This window comes from Cuculus canorus, chromosome 2 (assembly GCF_017976375.1).
Source record: "Cuculus canorus isolate bCucCan1 chromosome 2, bCucCan1.pri, whole genome shotgun sequence".
Taxonomy (NCBI): Eukaryota; Metazoa; Chordata; class Aves; order Cuculiformes; family Cuculidae; genus Cuculus; species Cuculus canorus.
The window spans coordinates 35195327-35210014 of NC_071402.1; the positions used below are offsets into that span (position 1 = coordinate 35195327).

Consider the following 14688-nt stretch of genomic DNA (forward strand, 5'->3'; position numbering starts at 1 on the left):
TGCATGCTGAGGCTGGTGCTGCTTCCAGAACTGAGTCATTCAAGTGCCATTTGGGAGGAGAGTGATGCGACTTAGGTAGCAAGAGCTGTGGTTGGAAGGCTGCTGTTTGATCCTACAGGTAGGTCCTGAGTCGCAGGAGGGACCGCTCACCACCATGCTGTCCTGCTCTTCATCAAGGAGTCTTCTGCACTGCTCCCAGCCAAGCCACTTTGCTGTGCTGCAAGAGATGCAGTGTCTGATGCAAACAAATTGTATTTGCATAAGGATGTGGGTGCTGTGATGTTTTCTGAATCCTGGCGGGCCTCAGGCAGCAGAGGATGGTAGCCTAAACACAGTGCTCAGCTCTGCAAGGGGAGAAATGGCACATGGTATGCTCAGTAGCACTATTTAAGCACCAGTGTCAATGTTATATCATTAGTTACTTCATTTTTATTAGATGATTTCCAATATAGTTATTTGGGTTGCATTGTAAGTCAAGGTGAAAGCTAAGGCCAATTCATAGAGTTGGGAATGTTTCGGGGGTATTTGGTCTTTTTCTGGTGAACAGGAAAAAAATTTCTTTTATCTTATTGATTCAACTCATAATTATCCACTATAATTATTCATAATATTAATGCCTTGTCATAATATTTTTCTTTGTAACTGTTTTTTAACAGTCAATAATAAGATGCTAACCTTTACTTGGTATTCCATCTGTGTCTGGAATATGAGATTTTGGGTATTATAAATCAGTTTGAAAGGTTCAACATTAGTTTGAATGTTTCAAAGCATACCTGTTTCTTTCAAACTTTCATAGAAGAATGTTTCAAAATTTGTTTTTTTAAATTCTTCAGTCCATTTGCACACTTCAGAAAGCAACCAGGTAAGGATATTCAAATCATGGAGCTAATTCAAGATTCATTCAAGTGAACAAAATTTGTTGGATTTACTTCTTTCAGTGGAAGCCACCTTGCAGAGATGTTAATTAGGACATAGTTGAATTTGGTGTTAGGAAGGGAAGGATGCTGTGGATTAATAGGTCCAGGATAGGAGGAAAGAAATACATTTTCATATGCTAAAGGAGATACTAAATTAATTGGCCCTTCACTTGAGCAAATGACACCTGTGTGCTTATGGCACATTGATATGTGGAAATCATATAAAGTCTGGATGTCACCATTTTTTTATTTATTAGGCTCTCATTTTTCCGCTGATGTCTGCACATGTACTTCCATATTTGTTGACTGTCAAATGACATCACTGCTTTCTAACTGCTAGTAGTTCTCATTACTATTATTTCTCAGCTACTTGAGAATTTACTGGATCTTTCTAGCAAGAGAAAAGCTGTGTGTGTGCTTAAACAGAGCTGAAGTTGGAAATTTGGTGTGTATTTTTAAGCTGCGCAGTGCAATTTTATTAAAACAAAGAAACTTATGTCTTGCTAAGTTACAAGAAAGCGTAGGTGAGTGTAAAGATTTAGCAAATCAATGTCTCAAACCAATCTCTTAAATCACTGTGATTTATTCCTTTTTTTTTTAATTCATAGTCATGACCATCTAAACCAAATGTAAACAGCAGTCTTCAAACCTCTTATTCAAGATCTGCAAAGTACACTTCTCTTACTAAATTAATGGGAAACACTTTTTACTGCATATTAATGTTCAGCTGTTTTTTCATTGCCATTTTCTTCAAGTTATTATACCCATTCAAATCTTGAGAAGATGATGTCTTGGTAGACTTATGTGCATCCAAACACAAACTGATTACGAGACCTGGATCCTGTAGCCTGGGCTGTAAGGATAGACACCAACGCTGGTACGCAGCCCTTTTGAGGTCAAAAGGATTGATGGGCACCATAGTCCACCCTTTGGATCACACTGCAGGAAAGTGACCTAGGCTGAAGTAGACCCCAGTACTGGTTAACAGGAACGTCGTAACACAGGACCTGCTGAAATGTTTTTCATCCTGCCCGTTCATCAGATGATAGAAACAATTTTAGGCAACGCCATATCAGATCACCATAAAAAATATTTGAGCTACCAGTTGTTACTTTATGATGCATACTGCAGAACTATTTACTATTATTTACTTACTAACCAGAAAAACAAGAGCCAAAATCTGGAATTCATCAGCTAATAGAGAAAGATTTGTATAAAGCTCCTGCTGTGCTTGGTATACCACATATGTCTGAGGCCAATTCCATAAAAAGAAACTCAACATGAAGCTGATCTTATTTTAATTCAGGCTTTAAGACGCGTACACCATGTTTTATAGTATTTTGAATGTGGAAATACTAATAGTGTTTTCCTATTTAAAAAAAAATATTAGAACTAAAAATAATGAGGATTTTATGAGAAGGGAGACAGGAGGGAAGAGAAATGCATTGTAAGGGTATCATTGCTGGTTCGAGGCAGCTTTTTTGGGTATCACAGAGCAACAAGAGCCTTATGGTGCCCAAGCTGTACCCAGCTGAGGGGAAGCCAGTCTCCATCCCTTGTATTTCCCCTTTTCCAAACTGTAGGCACCACTCGGTTCCTGAGCCTCTTTCTGAGTTCAAAACCCTTTGTAGATGTGGATTAAGGTTCAGGAGAGAGAGCCTTCATTCTGGACGTTTGTTTTGCTTTGCAGTGAGGGGTGGGGAAGCAATTAATCAGCAGCTGCGGGGGCTGGGGATGCTTTCCTGTATGGCCATACAGCTCACTGGGGCTTGGTGGAGCAGGCAGCCCGGACTGACGTGACAGCAGCACCGCTGGTGTCCTCAGCCAGGGCAATGGAGCCCTTGTTTGTGTCCCAGGCACCATAAGACATCACTTGCATCATTCTGTCCAGCTGTATAATTTGGACTTTATTTCAATAAACGGCTAGTGAAGCATGTTTCAGACTAGGTGCATTTTTAGGCTACGAAATCTACTAAATTTTCCTAGGTGTCTCTAATTTGGGGTTTGCTGCTTTCCTGAAGAGGTATTAGAAATCAGCCCAGATACACAAAGGCACACTTCCTAAGAGTATAAGGAAAGTGGCACCAGGTGCACCGAAGGTAAATAAGCATTTTTGAATTGCACTCCACACATTCTTTATACTCATATCTGCCAAATCATGATTTTTAAAAAATCAAATTATAGGAGTTTATATCTGCTTATACACCTTTGTTTTGAGTTCTTCACACAGTGTCTTCCTGTCCTCTTCTTATATTATGGCATTCTTCTGGTATGACTGCATGAAAATGGTTCTGTCTCTGCTCGGTGTGCAGTACCTTGTTGTGTCTTTCAACACATAAACTGGCATCCAGTGCAAGATGCGTTTTCATTTGTCTGTGTCTAGATTAGAAACGTTATTTACTGGAGGTTGTTGTATACAGAGATTCCTGTACTATAAAAGGCAAGAGATCCTCGAAGGCACATTTTCAGAACTTCATCACATGAATCACTCGGATGGATATGAGCACTTCAGTGTTTTGTGCATGCAAATGTGGTACAAGACAGAGGGGCAAGGTACATGCTTTGGTTTTATAGATACTGAAATCAAACTTTTGCTTGTTCTTAATTCTTGTGAAACTCTCTGGAAATCCTTATTTTAACCTATTTCCCTCTAAATTAATGACAGATTTGCAGGGACAAAAGTACTGACTGCCCTCTGATTTTTTTTTCCCCTTGAGCCTAGGTTTGAAAGGGATCTGTCATCTTATGTTCGTGGGCAGAAAATATAGATGTAATTATGAGTAATTGGTTTAGGAATTAAATATTTCTTTGGAAAGGGTGATTGTTAAGCAGGAAATACATGTAGAAAACCTGTATAATGCACTTAATTAAAAGAAAATCCGTATTAGCAGCTTGGAAGTATCCAAGCAGTAAAAAGAGTTTAAGCTTTGTTTACATTTTGGCTGTGAGAGGTGCCTCTCTTTAAGTATTTAGGTAAACAAACGAAAGCTGCTGTTTTCATTAGCATGTAACTCAGAGCCCAGTTTCCTTACCTCAGAGAACATTAAACTGAAATTCGGTGGCAGAAAGCAATTTGATCTCTTGCAAATATGAGTCTTGATAAACCTTACTGTATGGAAAAGAACCCTTCAAATTTTGTACCTATTGACATTGCTTAATAAAAACATCTCGAGTGCTGGTGCTTCTGGGTGTGTTTCCAATAGCAATGTGATTGCAGGGCTCTGTGGATAAAGTTACCAATCCTTTGAATTCTGACCTTCAGTCTAAAACAGCTTTAGAGGTTACTCTTTTTCCGATTTGTGAGATTGCAGAGAAAAAGTTAATGCTGCTGGAAGGAAGCGGGGGAGGGAGCCGGGCTTGGATATGAGAACTGGGACTTTGAAGCCATCTGAGGAGTTTTCCTCTGGCCTTGATTTGTAACAACAAATATTGTCAGTATGGCTCTGAGTAATTATACAAAGTTTCAAAATAGAGCATGTGGCAATTGAAATTTTTGTGAATACAATTACCATTGAGACCAAATTGATTTTCAGGGAAATTGCACTGTTGGGTTCAACTAAGTCTGGATTCTTGGGGAGCTGTAGCCATCAAAACCTGAGAGCTATCCTAAGCCCATCATTTGTGTCTACGAGGAGGAGAAACCTTGGAACTGAGTCCCCCCATGACACTTTGACTGGAAGTGTCTCTCTCTCTCCACTGGAGATGTGGGCTGGGTATGATCATCCTAAACTAAATACTTCATTTTGGGTGGTTAAGGTTAAGTGAGAATCTAACCCCTGCTCAACAAACGAGGGTCATGGTATAATTACTGTAGGGTTCAAAAGAATTTATTATGGTAAATTTCATATTAACAGTTTATAGGGAAAGCATTTGATGAAAGTATGAAATAAATTGCCCTTGTAATGATTATTTTAACTTAGATTCCCACTTTTTCCTTTCATTATAAGGCTCAAAATGTGGAATATTTATGAACTTCACTTTTAGAAGATATTTCATCCTTCCTAATCGTCCTAAGAAAAATATGTGTGACTGAATGTATCAAGGTTAAGGACGTACATATTTACTGTATTCAACTAACACAAGGGTTGTGATTTGAATGTGTGTTTATGAATCACTTATATGAGTCATAAGTGTAAGCTTGTCTTAATACTCTGTCAACAGCATGGATTGCTGTTCTTTCAAATTCCTTCATAATTCTAAATCCTTCAAGTAACAATTATTTTCTCTATATAATTTTTTTATTTGCTTCTCCAGTCTTACATGACATCAGCTGAAAAATGATGCAATTATTGACATAAATATCTAAAATACAGTAATGATCCACTGCTCCATCTGCTGTTGAACAGTGACATGAATAATGCTCTAGGAAGAAAAGACAGAATGCGTTTAGGAAAAATAACAAAATGGAATTTGCAACAAAAAAAGCTGTTGATTCTGTGGTTACTGAACAAACATATTTTTCTTGCAGAATTAAAATTCTGAATATGACTTTAATTCAGAGCTGAAAAACAAACAGGAACTTTCCATCTCCCTTTTCACCTTTAAAGAGGTGCTGACAATACTGGTTTTGTTCTTGTTAATGGAAAATAGTTGGAGAAAAGACAGTCTAGCATTACTGAGCTGACTCATGTTATACAGTGCACTATATTTCTATCACTGGCAAAAATGTAAGTTATTGCTGTGAAAAAAATTTGCTACGGTTTGTGAATTCTAGCTTTTTTCCTACTAGCAGTAGATGAAAGAGGAGGAAGGCTTAAATAGTTGTGGGAGGACGGACTATATGAAAATGGCATGTGTGTGAAATGATGTGTTTTATAGCATTTACAGAAAAATGGGACTTGATTATTTTGTCAGCTCACTGGTAATCTCTCATTTGTACTGCATTCTTTGTGCAACTTAGTCTTCTTAGGACCCAGTGAGTATAGCTTTTATTGCCCATTAGGGTGCAGGCAAGCTGCTCCTCATCATCACTGGTGCATTTGCTTTGACTTGTTCATTTTTGTAAGCAAGTTATTATTCACACATTACGGTGAAGGATGATTATTTTCAATTTTTAGGCTGTTATATTTCCATGCTGAGCAGTAGTAAAAGCTTGAATGGAAATTAGAAAAATTAGCTCTTTCTCAAGGATGCTCACAGGTTGCAATTTACTCCCTTTGTTTCACCTCCTACCTTGCAAACAGCTAACTCTCCGAGTAAGTTCGTTCAAAGACAGCTACGTTGCCTTCAGTGAAACTACTTTTATAAACAGTTACTAACATGTTTATGCATCTTTTGAGCTAGGTTTTTATACAAAAAAAAAAGTGACATTCTCACTGGTACTTAGGTACCATAGCATTAAAGATCACCCTAAGAAACTATGGAACTTTATTTGAAAATGGAAACTAATTTTCAGTGATGCACTGTAAAAGGTAAGATATTTCTTAAATGAAGGCTGTTGTAGTTAGAAAACCAACAATATTGCTGTTAGATTGAGAGTAGTTTTCACAGCTCTACTCTCAGCGTGTCATAAAACTGCTATCTTAGTCTTTAAGGAAAAGCAACGTCATCACTTTTGGTTGCAGCATCTACTTCAAATGATCTGGAGACCAAAACTTATCAGTGTTTTTGGTGGTGATAAAAAATATAATTGCCTTGATGAGATTTCTAAAAGAGAAAAGTGATGTAGGAAGTTTTCAGCTCAGTGCTACAGAGTACCAGCAGAAAGATGACAGCTATATTTAAAATTTACCTTCATTCCCTTCCCCTTTTTTTTAAGGTTTTTTTAAGGTTTTTAAGTTGCAATGAACCTACTGAAAAAACATGCATACCTTAATTTTGGAAAGTGAAAAAATGAGAAAGACTGAGGCATTTGCTGTCAAACTAAGCTTTGACCACTTTTTCTGTGGAAAGTCTTTTCATTTCTTTATATCATAGTTGTCAAGAACTATTTCAGAATCCTATAAAGTCATTAATTTATTCAAAAAGGTGAAGCTTAATTTAAGATGAATAAAGTCTACTGTTTCTTATTTTAAATTACACGAAATGATCGTGTACTTCATACTGAAGGTGCTGACTTAAAACAGGTACAACTGTATGCAATCTGGCAAAGACGTGATTTAGGCAGGCAATTTATCAGCTTTTTTACTAAGGACAATGGTTAGCAGCACATGCACCTATTCTAAAAATGCAATGCGCATAGATCTTAATTCATTATTAATTTTATCCGGTGTGTCTTAAAAGAATGTAATGAAGCTGTCCTTCTCAATTACACTGATAGATTTTGGACTGAGCAGTTAAAATAGTTGATTTCTTTCCCTTTTTTTTTTTTTTTGTTTGTATTTACTACAGTCTCTTTACTTTTGCTGATGTGAGTAGCCGGAGACAATAAGGGCTCCTGTCAAATGCCGCAAACTTCTGCTCCAGCCAGGGACGTCTCTAGGCAACAGCTGCTATGTGTAAGACAAAACTTGTATGGAGACATAGGAGGGATGTTGCCTGCTTCAGAGAGTTCTGACATTGCATTGCAGTTGTTACTGGAAAAGCCATGCGGCAGCTTCTGGGAGCGATGGGATGCACCTTCTGCTTCAGTGCAGTGTGTGATCTTCTTCCTGGGCATATTTCTAGTGTTAAATATTTCAGTAGCATTTCCTACTTAGAGACAAATGTGGAAACGTAGCACTGTTCCATACCTATCTTATAGCTTTTTTTTTCTTAATTTTCAGCACGTCTGTAATTGTGACAGCTGAGTACTCATAAAATACAGTGTTAAGAGCGAACTCACTTTACTTGAGCTAAAACAAGAGTGTAGCGCTCCATATGGAGTCAAAATCATGTTGCATGGGTAACAATCGTAAAAATACACCGGATTTCTTGTTGTGCATTTGATATTATACAATAGGCCTGGTTCGTTACTGCTCATGACTCTTGAGTTGCCAGCTGCATCAGCAGGAATACATAATCAGGGCAAATTCAGGCATGATACAAACATATACAGAAAACCCTCTCTGAAATCTCAATTCTAGACCCAGTGTTATTCTAATTGTGGTTTAAAATTGATGTTGTGTGCCAGTGATCAACAACCCAGCCCACGGTGATTTGGTATGCAATTAGTTGGAAGAATAAAACCAAAAAGCCAAGTAAAAAACCCTCTTTCAAATAGGTATGGTGCTCATCTGGCATAATTAGATTAGTTATTGTAATAAAAAAGCTGCGCTCACTTAAACAAGATGAGGATCTGGTCCACAGTATCAGCTGTAGGATAAGTTCATAGGTTAGGACCTTACCAAGGGGTAATGATATACACTAATCTGAAGTCCAATCTTCAGACATCAGATAAAGAACTTTAAGGCACTGTTTAATGACTGTAAAAACACTGCGGACCTTACTTTACCTTATATCCCCCATCTAGATCATTTATATGGCTTCAGTTCCCATACTGCCTACATGCCATACTGCAGAACAGATTAAAAATTCAAAGCCGATTCTTTTCTTGCAGTGCATCGTCAGCACCCTTTTTCTGATCATCTTAGCCTCTGTGTAATCTATCCCGTGTTTATCATCACATCATCAAGCTCTATATCTGTGTGTGGGGATCTGTCTTAGTTTAATTAAATACAGAGACTGGGCACACTCCTAAAGTTATTACTTAGACAAAACTCCCATTAGGGACTGCAAACTCTAACCAACAGTAAACCTGTTTCAATAAGCTTTACCTTCAAAACAGTAAAATTTATTCATATATTTGTGCTTCGGGTTTATTTTAAAAATATGGAATTAAGTGGATTTATGCAAAAATTCACATGCATTCACATTCACAGTCATATTTTTTAAATATTTTTTATTTCCATAGCATCATTTAAGTATAAATATTTCTGAGAGAGGGTTTAGAATTACATTTTCCAATGTCAGACAGTACCTCACAACAACAATATGATACTTTTGGAGAGTTTTTTCCAGGAAAAAAAAAAATGAGCTTCTGCTTCCTAAGAGTATGCGCCTGATCTTTTTCATGTCATTGATGGAGCTCCTAGAGACAGTGAAGCAAGACACGTCTTTAACTCTATATAGGGTTGGGCAGGGTTTTTTAAAAATTATTTTATTAACCCTGTTAAAGTCTTCAGTGGTAGACATTTCCCGGAGGATTGTGGCTGTTCCAAAAAGTGCATAGTTTAGAATGATCGCATGGCCTTGCATTTCCTGATTTCAGTGAATTTTACCTGACAAAACTGCTTGTATCCATAATAAGTAATGCGTATTTCTTTCACAGTTTAATATAGACCATCATAAATAGTTTTCTTGGCTCAAGATCTGGTTTGTGACTATAAAGAAGTAAAGGGATTGTGTTTGTGCTGGCTACGCAGCCGGGCCCAATCGAAAGCTGCTTATTTTGACCTGGGTTCCCATATATGGTGTGTGACTGTCCCGAGATCCCTTTTCTCTGCTAAACAAAATGAAATCCTAGGTGCCTTTTCAGCTCGAGGTTGACTTGTAGCTTTGCAAACTGATCTGCTTTCCTGAAGTATTCCCAATGTACTTGCTACAAAATAATGTCTCGCTTACTGGGATGTAGTAGCCAGAAGACATTCCTCCTCTAGAAGTATTGCTTTCATTCACAGATTAGTTAATTGAAGGTAAGGATGCAATAGCGTGAATAATCACAGATTTTTGTAAAGAAAAAAAAAAGTGCTATTTGAATCTATTTATACAGTATAAAGTGTTTTGTTTTTTTTTTTTATTTATTATTGTAGACCTGGCACACTATTAAGACTTCTTTTCATGGTACTGCAAATCATTATGCTGTTTTCCTCATCATGTTTGGATTACGTGTGCTGAAAAAGGAGTAGAAAAATAAGTGTTACATGAATCGAAAGATACCGTCTACAGAGTGGAAATGCTCCAGAGAACCCTGTTCAAATTTAGTTATTGTGTACATTAGAATGCTTTTTAACATAATGTACATATTTTTAAAAGAGGGTTTTTTTAATTACGAGCAACTGAAAGTGCTGTAATAGAAATGTATCATAAACCCATTTCAGTTTAATGGCTTACTAATTAAATTATTTAATTACTTATTGATTGGTAAAAGCTAAGCTTTAAAGAGTTACTGTTACTTAATGCACAAATTTAACTCTATGCAACCATCTCGCTCTTCGTTGGAGATCTTTATAAGGTCTATGGAAAGGGCCTTTACAGTTTTAAATTTAAAGACTTTAATAGGTGAGTACTAATAAGTTAAAATACAAATTTGACTATTCTTACAATTATTTTTAGAAATAGAGATATTTCATGTATCTGCATGGTGTAAACCATTTTAAAAGTTCTGGATATTTTGTTCAATAAATACCTCTAAATCGGAGAGGGCTGGTTTAAACAGTTTTAGCAGACCCTTTCTTTACAAGGTCGCAAGAATCTCAGATATTTGAGAACAAATCTGTTACATATCCAATCAAAACTGCATGTCCGGACGTGCATGCTGGTTGTATTCTTAAGAGCCTCTGTGAGTATCCTTATTTAGCTTCTCTCATTGATATAATGTTGGTTTAATTCCAGTTATTCTATTAGCAGGGCTTTTGTTTAAACCCAGTTTTACTAGAGGAGACGCATCTAGACCCAATTAAATTGGAGGGACTCGAGGGGGTTTCATTACTTGTTCAAAAAGAGGTTGTGGGGTGCGGGATGGGTGCAGAGGGGCGGCCAGGGGAGTGCATCCCCCGCGCATCCCCCGCTGCATTTCGCGCAGGCAGGAAGGTTGATTTCAAGCCGCGCAAGCCTCGTTGCAGTTGTTGCTTTTAAACCAATAAGGTTGGGACAAGAGAATAGCTGCGGCTTGCATTACAAAAACAAAAACAAAACTCAAAGGAGGAAAAGGAAAAAAAAAAGGAGGGAAAGAAAAAAAGGGGAAAGGAAAAAAGGGGAAGAAAAAGAGGGAAAGAAAAAAGTTAAAGAAAGGGGGAAAGAAAAAGAGGGAAAGAAAGAGGGAAAGAAAAAGAGGGAAAGAAAAAGGTAAAGAAAGAGGGAAAGAAAAAGAGAGAAAGAAAAAAAGGGTGGAAAAGAGGGAAAGAAAAAAAGAGGGATAGAAAAAAGAGGGAAAGAAAAAAGGGAAAGAAAAAGGGAAAGAAAAAAAAGGGTGGAAAAGAGGTAAAGAAAAAAGGTGGAAAAGAGGGAAAGGAAAAAAGAGGGATAGAAAAAAGGGAAAGGAAAAAAAGAGGGATAGAAAAAAGAGGGATAGAAAAAAGGGAAAGAAAGAGGGAAAGAAAGGGAAAGAAAGAGGGAAAGAAAAAGAGGGAAAGAAAAAAGAGGGGAGGGAGAGGCAAAGAAAAAAGAGGGATAGAAAAAAGAGGGAAAGAAAAAAAATAGGAAAAAAGGGGAGAGAGGAGGAGAGAGGGCTCGGGAGCGGCGGCGTGCCCCCAGGCAGTGCCTGGGCAGACCCACAAGGCTGAGCAAACAGGCGCGGGGCTGGCGGCAGGCTCCGCCGCGGCTTTGTCTGCCCTCCGCCCCGGGGCGCGCCTGCCCCGCCGTGGGAGGCGCCGAGCCGCCAGCGCGGGGGCTGCGCGGCGCGGACACAGCGCACCGTGAGTACCGGGCTGGGCGGCGCGGGGCGGCCGAGACGGGGAAGGAAAAGACCGGAGAGAAAGAGAGGCAGCGATTGCGACAGCCTCGCTGCGGAGCAGCCCGAGCGGCGCGGCGGCGGCGATCTGCCGCGCAAGGGCACTTTGTCGCGGAGAAGAGCGGCGCTCAGTTATAACTGACGAGGTGCGGCAGTTCGTTCTGGCCGCGTTTCAGGCCGGGGTTTGTAGGCTTCCCGCAAAGCAGATGTCAGGCGGTTCTGTTTATTCCGATCGGCCAGGTTTGGGAATTCTCCTCTTTGATTTCCTAGAGTTGGGGATAACGTGACGGTGAGACGAGGGGGAAGGCAGGGGTTGCGGGGAGCCCGTAGGTCTTTCTGGGGGAGACACGAGAGCGTGAGAAAAAGAATAATAAAAGAAAATCGGAAGGAAGAACGCCTGACAGAGATTTTGACAGCGCTTTCTGAAGCAGGAAATCCATTCTCCTTATATGTTTAAATTTTCCAAACACCGAGGAAAACACAAGAGATCCCTCCAGGAGAACTTTTCGAGATGACAGAATAAACATCTACACAACTGAAACGGTTGACGTTTATTGACGTTTTAGGTGGCTTATTTAGGAGGATAATCTTAGAACGAGGAAGTTAAAGGCCTTTTGAAGTCTCATTAAATTTATACATCTTGCTTTTGAGCGACGGAGACCCACAGAACATTCCCAAGTCTGTATTTCTCTCGGTGTTTCTGACAAACAAACACCAAAAAGAGGAAAGACTGTCCTTTGCGGTGAAAGGTTTATTCCGGAAAAGTAAAGGTGTTTGTTAATACGTTTGAAAGTGGTTTTTTAGAAGGTGCTTGGGGTTTCGTGGCCTTTTTTTTTTTTTTTTTGGTAAGTAAGCATTTAAAAAGGAGGCAAACAGAAGAGATAAACGCTTTCATTTAAAAAAAATAAATGTAGTATATTTCATGTACCTTGTTTAAATTGAAAAAGATCACGGAGAAAAAAATAGGATAAGAAGTTCAAAATGTTATGTAGTGCATCACTGGAAGTTTTTAATGTTAGATACCACATAGAGAGAATCTTTTCTGTCCCATACTGAGGCGGCTTACAAAGCATCTGCCAGAACTCAGGAGTATGGATGTGTAAACTCAATAAATAACGTGTGTATGTATCTGTAAGGGTATATATATTGATATGTTTGTATACACATTAGATACTTTGATGTATATAAACACGTCTGCACGCAAGGGTTGCTTTCGAACCCATGACATGCAGTATTTAGGCAGGCACCTCACTGCTGTCGGAGTTTTCCCAAGGCCTGGTAGGGTCTGGAAATGAGCAGCCATCCCCTCTCAGCAGTTCTGCGCAGTGACAGACGGCTTGAGTCACGCTTTGCCTTTGGAGAGCGGAGAAAAAAAGAATGACTAATCATTTTGCTTGAATTGCAATAAGTATGAAATATTTCTCGGGAGCCAAAAAAATCTTGGAAAAGCAGAAAGACATTCTTAAATGGCTGGTCATAATGGGAGCATTGTCACATTGTAGTGCTTCTTTCTTAAAGGGAAGAAAGTGTTGGGGTTTCAAAACGTTTCATTCATAAGTGTATGAAATGAGCATGCAGGACTGCACGTTTAGAAGAATTTAAACTAGTAATTAAAAATGAAATAGCTGTAATTACCTGCTTCTGGTTTAATAAGTGCAATTTGTCTTCGGTGTGAGTATCTAGTGAAAAAGCTCTGCCTCCTTACTTAGACCCCAGCCGTACCATTACTGAAAGAGTGAAAGTATTACCAAGTTTTATGTGTTGCCAGCAAGGTGCCTTTTTGTAGCCAATTTGCATTTTACTTTTGGAACATTTTGGCTACTGAAGCCCTTGTGTCTGTAGATAGTGATTGCATAGGACTTTCAAGGAGGCAAAAAGTGCTGTGGGGGAAAAATGAAAAATCCTCTTCTCTCCCCCCCCCCCGTGCTAAAAATGACAGATTTTTTTTTTTCCCCCTAAGGAGGAACACTTTGATTTGAAAACTGCAATTGTCTTTGAAATTTGCTTTTTTTTTTTTTTTTTTTTTTAAGTAGAACTATGTTTTAAGAAAAGCACATGTGCTCGCTATAGTTTTCTGGGTTAACTTCTTATTTTCACCTAGAAAATTTCTTTTCAGCTGGAAAAATGTTTTAAATTATAGCCATTTAAAAAAATTTGCTCCTAGCAAGCAAAAATACTGTGGAAAACCTGTAATTTAGGCAAGTACCTACATTTTATTTGCTCTGTGCTGCTGAAATTTAGAATCCCTTCCCATTTACAGTTTACTTTTCACAGAACATTATTAAGTTTTTGGCTTCATACATGATCTTCTGTCAGATGCTTTTGATTTGTAATTTAGCAAAGTATAATAAACAGTGCAAAAGTCATGAATTTTCCTCTGCATCCTGAGCTCTGTGGTAGGGAAAATGTGATAAAATGTGTACCTTAAGTCTTGTTTGATGATCTCTCAAAGCAAGTTTGCCTTCTGGAAATAATTTCTGGGGTTGAAGAGCATGGTATTAACAGATTTAATGTGGCTATTCAATGGATTGGTGGAGTACTATGTGAGGTTTAACAAAATGAGAGAGACAAATTGAACATCAACAAAACCTACATCTGTGAAGAATTATAAATTTAATTAGAAAAAAGGCAAACTTAAAAGACCTCATTAACTAATCAGAATTTGATGTTACTGATTTAAGATTCTTAAATGGATGAATTTTAAGTAGCTTTGCTATCATTGGTTTTTTTTCTCGCTGTAGTGCCCAGATCTGCAATCCATATTAAAGAGGTGAATATTATTTACAGAGACCAAATTATACATAGTAATGTTTTTGAGGTATTAAGGAGAACATGTATGTTATTTTTCATATAAGACATTTTTAGTTTAAGTGGAGTGCAGAGTATGAAGGGTGAGCGACAAGTCTTTTTTTCTCTTTTTTTCTCTTTTTTTTTTCTTATTTTGTTGTTGTTGGTTTTTTTTTTTTACTTGCTCTTTTGGCTGGCTGAGCAAGCCGTTGCTTCTTTTTTTTTTTTTGACTTTTTGTTTGATATGTGAGTTAAGTTGCAGAACTTCAATTTTCCAGAAATCTGTTGGCAAAATGGGAGAATATATGAGAGCAAGCACACGCCACCCAGAAATGTTTTTATTCCTTGAACTGGTTGTCATAAGTGTGGTTCCTTACTACGTTGTAATTTTGTACT

At 38.1% G+C, this 14688-nt stretch overlaps 1 protein-coding gene across 19 annotated transcripts in view; it reads left to right on the top strand.

Moving 5' to 3' along the window:
• The window catches only part of EYA1 (EYA transcriptional coactivator and phosphatase 1), a 162215-nt gene that overhangs the window by 62176 nt on the left and 85351 nt on the right, over positions 1-14688 (top strand). The window contains exon 1 of one of the 19 annotated variants that reach the window (XM_054060266.1): positions 11339-11470. The exons of 15 other annotated variants lie outside the window; for them this stretch is intronic. The gene's annotated coding sequence lies outside the window, so the exon portion shown is untranslated. Of the gene's footprint in view, positions 1-11338; positions 11471-11517; positions 11652-14688 lie in introns of those variants that run through there. 3 more of the 19 variants (XM_054060263.1, XM_054060265.1, XM_054060264.1) reach the window with 3 other exon arrangements.